The 15,207-nt window shown below is 37.6% G+C and overlaps 1 protein-coding gene across 1 annotated transcript in view; it reads right to left on the reverse strand.

Moving 5' to 3' along the window:
- The window catches only part of DAAM2 (dishevelled associated activator of morphogenesis 2), a 177,206-nt gene extending 172,206 nt beyond the window's left edge, over positions 1-5,000 (reverse strand). Inside the window, exon 1 of the mRNA XM_065755211.1 lies at positions 4,933-5,000. The gene's annotated coding sequence lies outside the window, so the exon portion shown is untranslated. The remainder of the gene's footprint in view (positions 1-4,932) is intronic.
- Between the last annotated feature and the right edge of the window lie 10,207 nt (positions 5,001-15,207).

The following is a 15,207-nucleotide window of genomic DNA, read 5'->3' on the forward strand; positions in this document are numbered from 1 at the left end:
AAGGGCAACTTTCGAGTACCACAGCTCAGTTTTGTCTCCAATTCAAGGAATAGCTGGTCTGGCAAGTATATTGCCTGCATTTCATTCATCTTGGGACAAAATGAAGAGAAAAATATGCTGAACAAAAACAAATGTGAACTTCAGAGCTCATAAGCAAAAATATCAACTACAGTGATTAATATCTCATAGTCAGCAAAACTAGGAAGTGAGCAAGCACTAGTTTTTCAGGGAGGGAGCCCATTTCTCCATTACTGCCAAGTTTTTCCTAGTTCCTCAAGGTTAACTCTCTTTCCATTTTCCTGCAGTCTAAACACATCATTCTGATCTCCAGCTCCCACTCCTTAAATTCCATCTCACCCCATTCTTATCTACTTCCTTCTTTCCACCTTCAGTCTCTCTAATTCCTAAATCCAGATAAACTTTACCACTGGTATGTCGCCAATTCTCTCAGATCAAATTTCTACCAAACCCCAAAAAACATATGAGTTTCTCCTAGTCAGATTTGTTATTCCATGTTGTTCCAAGTCTAGAAAACTCCTACTATTAGGAGATATCATCTGACACCATAAAAATCATTGAAGAAACCAATATCTCAAGTGCTGAAATACAAAATAAATCAAAAACAAATCTATCATGAAACATGAAATCTGGGCAGCATATTAACAGGACACCAAAGCCTAATGGAAGTATTTTGTAAGAAAAAGCCTGTTTGACCATTATCAGACACAGTTTTAACACACAGCCCTAAAAATTCTTGAGAATGCACTGACAACAGCATTGCTTAGTGTGTGATGTATTTGTGGTCATGTGGCTATATGGTTCTTAGCAAATCAAATCAAAGCACATCCTGGATACGCAAGAAAAACAGAATGTGAGCACAGGACTGGCATACCAAAACTCTTGGAAGCTTCTGGCAATATGGGACACATTCCTCTGTGACTCCCACTGCTTTGAAATAGCAATAACTTAACTGACTTTCAGAGTTACAGTGCTGTAAAAAGCACGTGAGAAAAATCAAACCCACTGTGTAGATTTGCCCAAGTCAGTTAGCTAGCATTTCAAAAGCAGCTTATAATTTTGGTTGTCTCAGTTTTCAAGTGTCTTAACAAGACACTAAAAATAAAGAGCCAAAATTACAGGTTACTTTGCACAATTTGGGCCTCAGTTTCTCTGGACCAAATTCTGATGCTATTTGAACCTTCTTATAATTGCATCTTGGAAAAAAGATTCTTGAACAATATGGAACTACAGAAAACTTCCACAAGTAGAATTCACAGCAGACTTGCACTGTTTGTGCTTCAGGTCACTCACTCCAGAAGACATCAGTCCAAATCTTAAGTTGGAATACATTCATCCTAGGTGCATGGGAATCCCAATGCCTATTTACACTTGCTGAGAACCCACATTAACAAATCCCATTTAACTTACAGGGCACTGTAAAATGCGTATCTTCCCTGAGCTCGGAAGATAAGTCCTCAGCCCACAATACATGCAGAGTGGTAGCTGTGGTGTTACTTCTGTTTGATAAGCAGAATTGCAGAAGTAGGAGAAATGAGTCTCACCTAATGCATGCTAGTATATAGTCTGCAAATGCAACAATTTAAAAGAACGTGACGTAGAAAACATGGCTAGCGAAAACAGAAAAGTCATAAGAGACACCACTACCAATCAATAAAAAACCATAGGAACATATATGAAAATTATTTTATCGAATGAAAATTAGAGCAGCCAATTTTCTTTTAACTAAGGAATACACTGTACTTGCCTGAGGTTTGCAGGGGGCAAGAAAGAGAGAGGTTTGGATCTCCCCATAGGATTGACCCAAGTCTGAAAATTCACAGCAATTAAAGCACTGAAGGCCAAGCTACCCAGACATCCCTCCCTTTAAGTGTCACAAAACTGTGTCCCCTGATTGCTCAACAGCTAGGTCAGATGGCTGGCCTGCAGTGACCACATGGGTTTCTGGAATTCCATTGAACCTTGGGGAATTTTATGGTAATGGATGGAAGATAGAGCAAAACCAGAACAATCTGAAAGATACCTTCAAGATGCTCTTCAGCTCTAGCTGTGTCTCTCTGCCAATAAAATACAGACAGTGCACATCATTTCCAGATTGGTAAGAAAATTTTAAGTCTAATTTCAAGATGGATTGAATGATCTTTCTTACAGACGAGGAGCACAACCAAAATAACCAGCAGGAATAGCAGCAGACAAGTGATACAGTGTGGTAAGGCCACTAAGATATCCAGCGAATTTGCTTATTCAGCTCAGTGAAACCGTGAGACAGCACTTTGGAACACATAATATAGACCTTTAAAACCTCAGGGTTGCACTGTGATTGTCATGAACTGTAATAGAGAAATGCTTTCTATTTTACAAAGCAAAACTGAAAAGACATCTGCTCTGTATGTACTACATTTATATTGCTTTGTTCTTAGGTCAGTGTCCACTGGTGACAGAACTAACAATGCACTGCCTGACATGACTTCATCCAGACTCAAGCATGCTGAGCATCAGCCCCCACATTGTTACAGAAGACTAAATTTATTTTCTGCCAAATCAGAAACTCCTTTCCCTGTCCTCTTCCCACCTTACCCCCAGAGTGTCAGTTTCACCCTGAACCATGACTAACAGCCCACAAGGAATTTGCAAGCTGGGAAGCCCCTGCAGGTAGTGTCAGTCCTTTGTGTGATGCCAAGGCAGAGAGAAGGAATTCTAAAACAGAAAGGAACCAGTCAATTTAATGCACTTCACATCTGGTATTTTCTCCTTAGTCCTACTTTTCCTCCTCTTAGCTTTCACCTGTTCTGTATATATTAGCTTTATATTGACCAATACACTTTAAACAGATTAACTGTTGAATCATGTAGGAGTGTCCTTTGCTCTCAGACACTTGTCTTGACTGTGACAGCCCTCAATCTTTTACTGGGGCAAACAGGTTCATAACAAGCTACTACATTTTTTAAGGATTTGTATTCCTTCACATTGCCAGCGAACATGATTAGACTGATGCAAAGAAAATAAAGCAGTTTCTAGGAATGGGAGATGTTACACTACTAGAAGAAAATCTAATTAGAAATAAATAGGGGAGAGGAATGGAATTTCGATATGTCATAAGACAAACCAAACCAAGTCTGGAGGCTTCACTTCCAAAGTACATCTCTGCAAAACTTAGCTCTGAGAACACATGCTCCTTTACACATGACGTACTGTTGCTTTTTCTTCATCTCAATCTAGCTTGCCGTGCATTGTATGGCATCCCTCAGCAGAGACTAGATATGGAATATCTCCTAGCATAGGCTATCCCATCACAAAAGTCATCAACATGGCAACATCAACCACTCGGTCATGGAAAGGGACAATCCTGTAGTCACTTTCAGCAGAGCTACTTAGTTCTGATCAATTTCATCCATCGGAGTGATTTCTGAAAAACTCCTTCCTCCTCTGATTTCCTTGTTCTCCCTGCAACCTATCCCAACCCCCTTAGGAGGAAAAGTATTTACAGACTTATTCCATTATCAAAACAACTCAGCCTACAGAGCAGCAACTTGCAACAGCCTTTCTTGTGACTGCATGTTGGCTGAAGCCAATTATTAGCAGCTCAGCACACTATATTGTGCAACTCATATAGCTCCTGCTTCTCAGTCTAGCTTTGTGTTTATGTTCAAGGGCATCATCTCTCCTTCCTGCACAGACCAAACACTCTCTAACTGGCAAAGAGGTTTTTAGATTTACAAGTATTAGCTAAGTCATATTCGCACAGGAGGTACCAAACTTTTCAATTTCTCTGGGGAAATGAGCTGGTTCTGTCAAGCATCTGATTAGAGAAGATGACACTGAGGAAGACAGATGCTTCATGTTACAGGTAGGGGTTTTAGAACTAAATTTCTAAGATCCCTTCCATCCTAAGCCATTCTACAATTCTCCACCTCTGCTGGAGTAGAGAGCACCCAAGGAGGGCAAGGGAAGGAGAAGGTGTAAAGTAATTCAAGCACAGAATTCTAGGTGCAAACAACATCTTTTCCTTATGAAGTAGGCTTAGGAATCTTTGAACTGCTGAGTTATAAGAAAAAAGGTAAATTAGAAAAAAATTACAAAGCTTTCCTTAGGATTTGCTCTGTATGTCTGTAGTAGTAACTGCGGGATTTTCACAGAGTCAGTCTAATTCCAGTAGCTGCCTCCTTCATATACCACTGCTACAGCTAGTTTCTGCATGTGAAATATACCTCTTTCCTCTGCAGAAGCAATGGGTCCTTTGGAGAGCCTTTAGTACCCAGCTAGTGCAGATTCAAGGCACTAAATTTGTCATGCTTAACAACCAATAATGCGCAATCATGTTAGGGTCTATTATCATCAGAAACCTGGCAAATAGGATGGGAAAGACTGCTTTGTCAAGAAACCAGAAAACTTCCTGTCCTTCCCACAAGGAAAGAGGAACTGTTTGCTGCATAATCTGACAAGAGATTAAAGAGTTAAACATATCCTGCATTGTGAAATTGTTTAAGGAAGTTGGGTTTTGCCTAGGAATTATCTGAGATTTTGCTGTCTTTCTACTAATGCACAAAAGAACTGGATTTTAGTTAATTTCATAGTCTCCCAAATATATGTTTTTCCCTCTCTCTTTTCTTCTCAACCTCCTTCATTTCCTGTCCCCCCCATTCATTTACAGACTCATAAAATAACCTGCATGGTCAGCCCCTCTGCATAGCTTTGAGAGAAGCAATCAAGCCAAACCTGAATCCTGTGCACTGCCAAGCTGTCTTCAGGATCTTTCAAAAGAGAGCAAAACCAAACCAAACCAACAACAACAAAAAAAAACCTCCAAAAAAAAAAAAAAAAACCCAAAGAAGAAAAAAGCAAACAGTGCTGCAGGGATTTGATTTTGAAAACAAGCACAAATATGAGAAGAGTTGCTGCAGCAGCTGCACTTACACTGTAATGCCTGTCTGACTGTGCAGTTCCTCCCTGTTCTGCAGTCCTATAATCCACATAGAGAAACGCCTGTACCGCTCCTCTCACTGGCTGTACTATTGCAGTGAGACTGGAACTGCTTCTGTTTTCAGTTTCAGACCAACCTCTCTCTCCAAATGTTCTGATGTCACCATCTCTAAGAGATATTTATGGCATGAACAGTCTAAAAGTTTCTCTAGGTAGAGCCTAAGCTGCAATTCTTCTGGATTTGTATTTTTTATATTTTTGGACAGAAAATGTCTCCGAGGGGGGGCAGAGAGGAAACAGTGGGCAGCTATATATGCTGTTGCATAAGTCCATGGCAAAAGACAATCCCTGTACTTTTCTAACTGTAGTATATTATATCCACACCCAGGATATAAGTATCTGCCATGTAAGTCTCCATTTGGAAAGTGGTGTTTTCCAATCACAGCTGTACCTTAACAGAGTATGCTTCAAGTCTGGCAAAAAGGCTTCCCTCTCATTCTACTCACTATTAGCCCACAGCCCTTTGCTGTGTCCAGGCTTTGACTGGATTTAACTACAAGATTAGTACAGCAGCCCTTTCAAACATCCTGTTCACATCCTCCTTCAGTGTTGCACTAAACCTTTCCAAGCTGGTATTTTTTTCCAAGCACATTGGACAGCATCCCTCTTAATATCAAAACACCTGGAAGCATCTCATATTAGATAAAAAACAGCTCAGAAAATTCATTTGATTTTTTTTATAACGCTCAGACTTTTCACATTTCTGTTTCTGTTATTTCTTCTTTACACACCACTAACTGTATAGTATGGTACATTTCACCATTTACAGTGTTATGCAGAAGAGAAAAGATGCTAGAGCAAAAACTTTATCAGCAGTTAAGCAGTATTCTGCAAAGTAAGTGAAATGTTTTTATGTAATAAGAACAGAACTGAGCTTGGACTATGCAACTCAAACATTGAACAAGAGAATTTCTATCACCTCTGGCCATCAGATTTGCCACTCGTCTTCTTGAGATCAGGAAGGATAACTCAAGATACGACTCCCTTCTCTGCAGTGCCACATACTACTCTTCTTGAATATTGGCCCTGTTCAGTTGCTGTCTCTTGATTGCTTGTCCCATAACTGTCTCCAGGATTTTACAGGGAAGCATTGAATCATACCAGAGCTATTTCTCATGGGTAGTTTCACCCCTGAGCTGCTTTCACTGACTCACCTTCTGTGGTTGGTAAACTTTCTAAGGACAGTAAAGGCTTCTGTTGGATGCAGAAGATAAGATGGTTATCCAGGACTCCTTCTTTCTCTGTTCAATCTATAGGATTATAACCTACTTCACAGAGAGTGGAAAAGGAGGAAATCCTAGCTATCACACAGAGGTGAACTATTAATAACTGCAGCCTGTCTTACAATGTGACCTAATCACAAGTGGCATTTCTTTATTTCAAAAGACCAAAATGTTAAGAGAAATACTTTGCCTAGGTGCAATCTGGATCAAAAAAAAAGTGTCCCGCCTCTTAGCTGCCTTGCAGATGCATTCATCCCAAGAACATCCAACCCCAGTAAGAAGTGCTACAGCATTCCACTCAGTGCAAGGAATGACAATATCCTCATGAATCTGTGGTATTTTATCTGGAAATGAAAAAAAGTATATCCAGTTGAGTATGGTTCCATATTCAAAACCCTTACACAGATCATTTCCACAAGAGCCCTTCACAGAATACAACACCATATGAAGAGCATGAGGATCCCATTTGTTGACAACGTGTAGTTCTGTTGCCTACACAGGAGAACTTGGTCTTCCTCTAGTGGATTAGAGAATTTACGCATAGGTGCACAATTTGTTCAATTTTAATGAAAATTTATTTAAAACAGTACTTCTCCCAAATGATACTAGAGGTGTGCAACTTTGGAGGATGAAAAGCAACTTTGCACACAGAACCACTCAAGCATAGGCATCACTCAACCCTAAAAAACAGAACAGAGCAGGACCCTCTGCATCACTAGCACATGACTGACAAAACAAGAGAGTGTGTGTCTTCAGATCCAAAACAGTCTCATTGTATTCACAGCAGCAACTATAGCAATATAGTTGTCACTCCCTTAGTGCTATATAACAAAATAAACCAAAGGAAATGAAACCATATTCAAATACCATTCTTGCTGCCATAGTGGAACAGACCATTCAGCTCCCCAGGCCTGTACAAGCATTATTTAGATACGTGATGATTCAGAACATGAAGAATGGAAAACACGATGCATTCAGCCAGCTGGAGACTGTAACATTACCTAGGAACTGGGGAAATAAAGAAGAGAAATAGTTCTTTGAACCAGTTGATTGGTTTACACAAGAAGCATGAAGTTCATTCAGATGCTTCTTCTTGATGGTGTTCTTTTTGTTTTTGTTTTGCCAGGCACTGCATTGTTATGATTCTTGTTTCTGCATAGATTTCAGGTGGTTTTTTTTTTTTTTTGCAATGAGCCTTTTTTTTTCCCCAATTTCTTCAAATTTTATTTTTCCGATCCACTTAAGTAAGGAAATGCAAAGTAATGGCATATGTTCAAAAGAATAGCACACACCAAAGAATGCAGAGAACTCTATCTTTGTCCTCAGATGCACAGTCCTGGCCACAGTTTTTGAATCCACCCGGTGATTTTCCTTTCATTTTGTATGACAGAATCCTACCCTCTGTGTACTTTGGCATCCAAATTTAATTTTACTACTGCACTGACCAGAGTGAAACCATTTACAGATTTCCTAGATGTCTTCACTTCTAATGCATGAAACAGCACCATGGTTTACCAGGTGCCAGTAACAAGGTTAAGTGTTGGAACAGGAAGTCCGTGCTGCATTACAAACAGGTATGCACCAGCAAGAATCATTTTAAGATACTGTCACTATTCTCTCTGTCCTGAGCAAGGGACTGTAATTTACAAATAAGGGATGGAAGAAGCACATTCTTGTGCTGTACCACAGTGTACATGTTCCCTTAGAATAATACAGAGGATGTTAGGTGTCTGAGTTTCATAGTCAGTTCATGACACTGGAAAAACCTATACTGATACTCAGGCAATAAGAAGAAAGCATTTTATACTCCGATTCCTAAAGAGAATGAGGCTCACAAAACTAAATGTCTTCAAATTAAAAATGGTGCAGTGTTAGAGCAATACTTACAAAGCCAGCATCTCTGCAGCACACCACAGACTGAACTAAGAAATTGAGTTATAGATGGAGCTCCTAAAACTAAATCTAGTAAGTCTTAACCTTGATGAAGAATACTCATACATGGAAGCAGACAGAGGGCAGCACACTCTGACTCCACTGCTAGCAGAACAGGAGGCAGGAAAGTCAGCTCTGCCCCACTTAGGGATTTGTGGCTCAGCTCTGACTCCTTTGCTCCAATCAAGTTGACTAAAGAGAATTGAGAAGGCCAGACTATTTGGACAGTTGCAAACTAGAATTTTTCTGCTGCTATATAATATCAGAATTAAACAACATTTTTGTAATATATCACAGCCCAACTACCTATTCCCAGAGCTAAATCAGATTTATTTCATTTACCACCAAAAATCACATAGTGAATTCAGGTTAACCAAAGTCATTTGAGAGCTTTGCAAGACAACAATCTCTTGGCTTCTTTTTCACACATTCTGGATTGAGCACTGTTGGAGCACAAATGCTTCAAAGCAGCTAGAGATATATATTGAGTGAAAAAAACTCATATACAGAACACAGCATGCAGACAGAAGTGTCACTAGTGGTATGCCATATTAACAGCAATCATCGTATGCTAAACATCAAGGGATTCAGGGTGGGAAGGAGAGTTATACAATGTGAACTGTATCAGAATTAAGTGTCTTGACTGGCATATTGCATTTCTTTTGTTTCTTAGAAATGCTCTCTTCTAGCAAAGGATTTATATTTAAAAGATTCCAGGAAACCAAGAGAGCATATCAGAGTAGCAATTATCCTGAGTCACTTCTACAACAGCTTTAAACAACTTTTTAGAAAATCTCTTCTGTTGAGGTGGATGCAAGTACATCAGTGGCCCACAGAGTCAAACCAGCAAGCCTTGAAAGGATTAATGAATTAAAGCTAACCACATTACATTTTTAATAACAAAAGAATACTAAGGCTGGGAGATCAAATACTAGAAAGTGACAGATATAAAAACTAAAAGAAACCACAAGAACATTACATAAAACACATTATGATACAGATGTGTTTATTCACTTCCACTACAGCAGAATGTGGTATGTGACTGGCTCCCTGCATTTTAGGTCAAGACGCTTATTCAAGAAAGTTCCATTTCTCCTTGCAGCTCTTGCATGCCTAAAGCATGGGATAAAGCAAGTATCCAGAAAATGTGAGTAATGCAATCAGAGCTTGTGCCATAACTTGGGCACTTCACATGTTTAGATCCTTTGGTTTACCAGTTCTTAAGCTCTTTACTATTTTTCAGTTTAATACCAGTTTAAATGAGCAGAAAAGCACAATGAGAGCTGAAAAATAGCACAGGTCCATTCAGCTTGCACAAAGAATGAAGGGAATACTGAAATGACTAAAAAAACATTGCAACTAATCTAAGAATCTGTGACAGTGCTTATTTGGAAAATAAGCGTTGAAGACACATGCTTCCCCCCTCAACTCTAATTCTGGTGAAAACTACAGTGCAAGCACACAGTAATGTTTGCAAGTAGTAGAAAGGATCACAAGAACATGAGTTCCTTCATGTAGAAATAAACTAATACGAGACATTGGCCACGAGTACCCTCAAAGTAGGAAACAAACGCAGGAGAATATACAGGAATTGTTGAATGACGTATTTTGTGAAACTGTAATGGCAGAGTTGCAGAAAGCTGTTAACTGAGACAAAAATACATTTTTCAGCAACAAATTATATTTTTTTTTCCTTAAATCCACACTGGTATTATAACTCTGATTTTGCTGATATCTGTAAATCTCTTTGGGATATTCCAATGGAATATTAATATTTAAAAAGACATTATATAAAGCATAAGTTACAGTGCCAGAATATATACAATGAATCTATGGGAAATGATCATTCTTCCATGTTTCAGAAATTGTTTGACAAGTTTTTAGATTATTTCTCTGGGAACTGGTCTGTCTTAAATGTGTTTATCCTTTGCTTTTTGTTAGCTCATGTTTGCATTTACTGTCTATTAATAATAGATGAACAAAACAGCCTAAGGTACTTGATTCTTGTATGAACTGTAGATAATTCTACATTTCAGTCCTACATAACATCAACAGCTTTGGGAAAAATGGAACGTGGCAAGAAGCCCAGGAAAAGGCAAATTGAGTCGGATTGGGAATTAGCTGGAAGGATAATAATCCTGCAAGCCAATATTCATTAAGTAATTTTATGAGCAGTGGAAGAAAATTATGATGCACACTTGGCACCTAGAGAATTTCAACTATAAAGAAAACCCTTTCTATAACTATACAAATTAGTTGACAATTATGATACAAAATTATTTGGAAGGAGTTTCATGCCAACATAATTCAGCTTTACCCAGTATTACCCTGAAACTCCAGTAAGTAACCTAAAGAACTGCTTATCAGATGGTCTAGTTGTTCTCTGAGATATTACATAACCCTTCACAGCATTTCTCTTTCTGCAGTCATCACTTGGTCTACTTCCAAATCATATTCACAACATGAGATAAAGCTTCTGGAAACGCTTTAAACATACTCTAGAATCTACATAAGGCCCACACGGGCACACAAAACATCACAACGTCAGGTCAGACTACTGTAATAAATCATTTGATAGTGATGAGTCCTTGTCTTTACATCTGGATTTTTGTTCATTACTGAAAATTTACCTGAAAGTAGGCAGTAGACGGGGAAAGTAAACTTTTTTCTCATGTAATATTTCTCCATACAGTGGATCAGACTTCACCTCTGTAAACATAAAGCAAAAACATCGAAATTTTGCAGGGAGTTCTTTAACATCTTATTAGATCTATGCATGTGGAAAAGAGGATAAGATTTTGGACTCACAAATCGCTATGTGATATCTTCCCTATTAAACATTTTATTTAGTATAAACTCCTGCCTCTTGTATCCCTATGCTATTAGCGATGCACTAACTTTTTTCTTGGTTCACAAAAGAATAGTTTATTTTATGACAGTAACCATTAACATTCTTGATTTTTATAAAAGCAAGTTCTTGTGTGTTACTCATCTGCAATAAAACTTATGTTCTGAAGAAAATTTCTAAGTGACTTTATGTACAGATGAAACTACTCTTTCTTATGGAAGCAATACAGTATATGAGTTCATCCACGTTTTTAAATCTAGTACTTGGTTATTGTAAGCAACTTCTGTGTAGCTGTGGAAAAATCTGACTGTAATGTGTACAAATCACTGCCCTCTCCTGGAAGACAAAGAACAATGCAAATCTGAGCAACAATTACAAGGCTCCTGATCTCATCGTGGTAAAAGAAAGTTTCAGATTAATAATGGCATACCATCAACAAACACTACTGATACACATGTTGTATAACAGATGAACAACTTCTACAGTTACTAGGAATTACACTTTCTGACATATACATACCTCTGCAATATGATACATAATGTTGTTGAATTTGTTATCACCATGTGGAAGACCAAAAAATTGAAATTTTCTTGACAGTCATTACCGTAAGATTAATTCAGTAAAGAAATAAAGGAAATGAAGTGAAGTACAGCTATTAACTCAGAAAACAGGGCTTTATGGTTTACTCTATTTTCGACTTTGACTAACTTACGTAACCTCAAAGATCTTCAGTTATACAAGAACAAGTAAACATATCTTCCTGCTTCTGCATGTAATCTTAGAGTCCCACATTCATCCTGAATTTGAGGAGAATTTGATGTCAAATTGAAACTCACTAATTTGTCTTGTTTGAGGAGTCCAAATTGAAAGATGTTTGGTAAGTCTAAACAACTGAGTATACGATCCATAGCCCACATACAGACATAAGAAAAACCCTGGATAAATGAATATGTTCTTATTGTAATGTAGTGTCTCAGACAGGAAATCTGACACATCACAGTGGCAAGTAAATTGTGTCTGCAGTCCCTGGATACCAACTCTTACCCGCTTATAAGATTTCTCAACTGTAGACACACATCAGCATGTGACAAAATCACCCAGCCTTAAATGCATCTGGCATTTGAAACTCGAATGAGTAATAGCAGTTGGCTTAAACTGTACAAGAAAAGGGGGAAAAAAATCACTTTCCCCTGCTTTACTCAGAAACCTAAAATAAATAAACAAAAATTAAAAAAAATTAAAAAAAAAAAAAGAAAGTGGGAAAGGAAAAAGGAAAAAGGGAAAAAAGGGGAAGAAAAATGGGAATTAATTTCAAAAAGCTCAAGAGCAGTTCTTAGTTTTACATTGCTTTGCTGTGAGTCTTTCAAAGATTTTATTCATTGATTTTATTCTTTGTTTTTATGCATGGATCCCATCCATTTACAGAATTATATGGAAAGAATACAGTATTAAAAACAAAGTTCGGGGAAAACCAGCTACTAGCAAATGAAAGCAAGCACGAACACAGCTGCATCGATTCTTACATTGTTCCATTCATCCCTTGTTTACATGAGCATGCAAATACATGGGAATTATAGTTGGAAGGTTGTTGGTGGCCTTTTAATGTATTTAGTAGCTTGGTATTTAGAGCATCATTTTTCACCGGTTTCATTTCAGGTTGTGCTTGCACAATTGGATATATTATTCAATTTCTTATGTCATAATTTTCACCTCTAAGAAAAAGAGAAGTACCATCTCGTCAGCTAAAACATGTTACTGTCTAAATTTCTTAGATGTAGCATACCATCATATCACATTTAATAACCAGAGAGCCTGTGTAAACACATTTCTTCATTAAGGTAGCTTCTCGAGATGAATGTAACTGAAGAAGTCTAATTTCCCTTAGTTTCAGTTATGTTGTGCTAGAACATAATAGCAAGAACTGCTTGGTGCAAGGATATCAGGAATATTTCTTTCCATTATTCTTTCTTTCTCTTCCCTTTTTATTTTAAACTTACCCAGACTTCAGCAAAACTTAGAAACCAAAGTCACTAATTGTGTTATTTTAAACAATGATCAATAATTATGTTACATAACGTTCTGATGGGATTGTAATCCACTTCAAACAAGAACATATATAAACCAGTATTTCAATGACCATAAAAGGATTGACATTCCTAACTAACACAACAATCAATTTCTCAGTCTTCGGATTAAAAAACAAACCCCACAGCCCTTTCTACTTACTTCCACTTAGCCTTTCATCTGCCCCTTGGTTAGAGATAGATCAAGGAGAGGCATTAAAACAAATTTAAGAAAAACCTACAACTCTGGGGGAAAAAAAAAATGAGTTGTAGGGATAAATTGTGCAGAAAAACATCAGTACTGCTTTAGAATACTGTTAACGTGAGTGTTCTGATAATACATAATGTAGTTTGCAATAAAGGATGCAGTTTACTGTTTAGAAGGGGAGAAAAAACAGGAAGAAAAAAATCAACTTGCATGCAATTGTGTTCACTGTTGCAGTCAACACAACACGGTAAAATTTTGGTTTACAGTAAAAAGAAACACATGCATATATGTATGTATATGTAAAAGCCCTCAGGAAAATGCTTTAAGATTTTCTGTCAGGGCTGAATCTATTAGGGCAATTTTAGGAAACATCGCACTCTGTGAGAATACCAGTACTGCTACGAATTTTAAAGAACTTCGCAAGTGTAACTGTAACATGTATAGGGCGTGACATTGTTTCTAAGAAACAGATTGTAACAGTAGCCTAAAAGACAGCCCTTCTCAAACTGCTGGACTAATAAAAGCTAAGCAAGGCAATTAAAAGGAAACATTAACAGCTCCATAAGCAGAAAATAAAACACTGGCTATAGAACTTGGGGATAATATCTCAAAGATTAAATATATATTAAGTCTTTCTCTTATGCTGCTCAGATGCAGACATATATACTTCTGTATCACCGCATCTTACATGTAAAATTTGTACTGTTCCTGGCAGAGCTGTTACAACATACTCAGCTGATACTATTCTTAAATTCAGGCCAAGTTTTAGATCTTCAATTCCAGTCATTTAAGAAAAAATTGAACTGTTTCTGGTCACGTAGAGGATACATATTTGGCACTAATATTTCCAAGAGTTGAATGATGAGACAAACATAGACTTTGGCAATAGTTCTGACTCTTCATCCACTCCAGCTGATCTATGGAAAGGTTTGAACATTCTAGCTTCTAATCATTATCTCAGCCAAACAGCATAATAGTTGCCAAAAATAAGTCCATGAAAAGTAAAACTTCGGAAAAAAAAAGAGAAAGGATTTAAAAGTTTGGGCTATATTAAAACTTACAAGGCTGTTTATTTGGAAGCACATTAAGTTGCTAGGTGACATAATGGAACACAAGCCCTTGAATTTCCAGCTCCAACATATACTATGACCTGCATTACTTTTAATCAGAAGAAAACTACAAGTACATAATTAGTTAGGATACCGTAGCTATTAATTCAGAAAGCAGTGGCTACACTTCTTAAAACATGCAATTGCCAGATCCTGTAACTCTAATCTTACACACAGTTACACAACTGTTTCTAGCCAACCAGTTACGCATGTTCTACAATGCACTTTCTGAAATACATGAATTGAAGGAAGTTTGACACATATCTCTGAGGATTATCATAAATTCTTTGAGTACCAGTTGATTTCCCAGAGAAGGCAAAGCAAATCTATAGGAAATGAAAGCTTTACAGGCCTAAAGTATATGATGCAATATTCTCTAGACTAGCACACAACCAGTTAGCTGTCATCTTCAGGATTCATTTAATGACTACCTTCAAAGCTGTAGGAAATGGAAGAACAGTTCTTCCTGTTTCAGAGGAATAGGAAGATGTCCTACAATACCTACATCTTTGTAGTCAGGTCTCCACGGTTAACCATAATAATGAGCTCTCTTCCAAGTGTCTGGAAAATTTTAAAAACCAATTTAGTTCATTAGCTAAGTCTCAACAGAGGATTTTTGTAATTGTGGCTTAAGAAACTGATACTGTTTATATTTGTCTTGGATCATACTACTGATTTTCACCTGGAGATCAGAAATCCATTCCTAAAGCAGCATAAAATTTCCTCTGCTGCAGCTGCTACACTGTTTCAAACTTTGGCCTTAAATTTACCTCAGGATATCTACAAGTAAAGGGAAATTATGGTGATGAGAATTACGAGGACTATA

Source organism: Cyrtonyx montezumae, unplaced genomic scaffold (genome assembly GCF_038088225.1).
Source record: "Cyrtonyx montezumae isolate F1298 unplaced genomic scaffold, pur_monq_1.0 scaffold_0, whole genome shotgun sequence".
Taxonomy (NCBI): domain Eukaryota; kingdom Metazoa; phylum Chordata; class Aves; order Galliformes; family Odontophoridae; genus Cyrtonyx; species Cyrtonyx montezumae.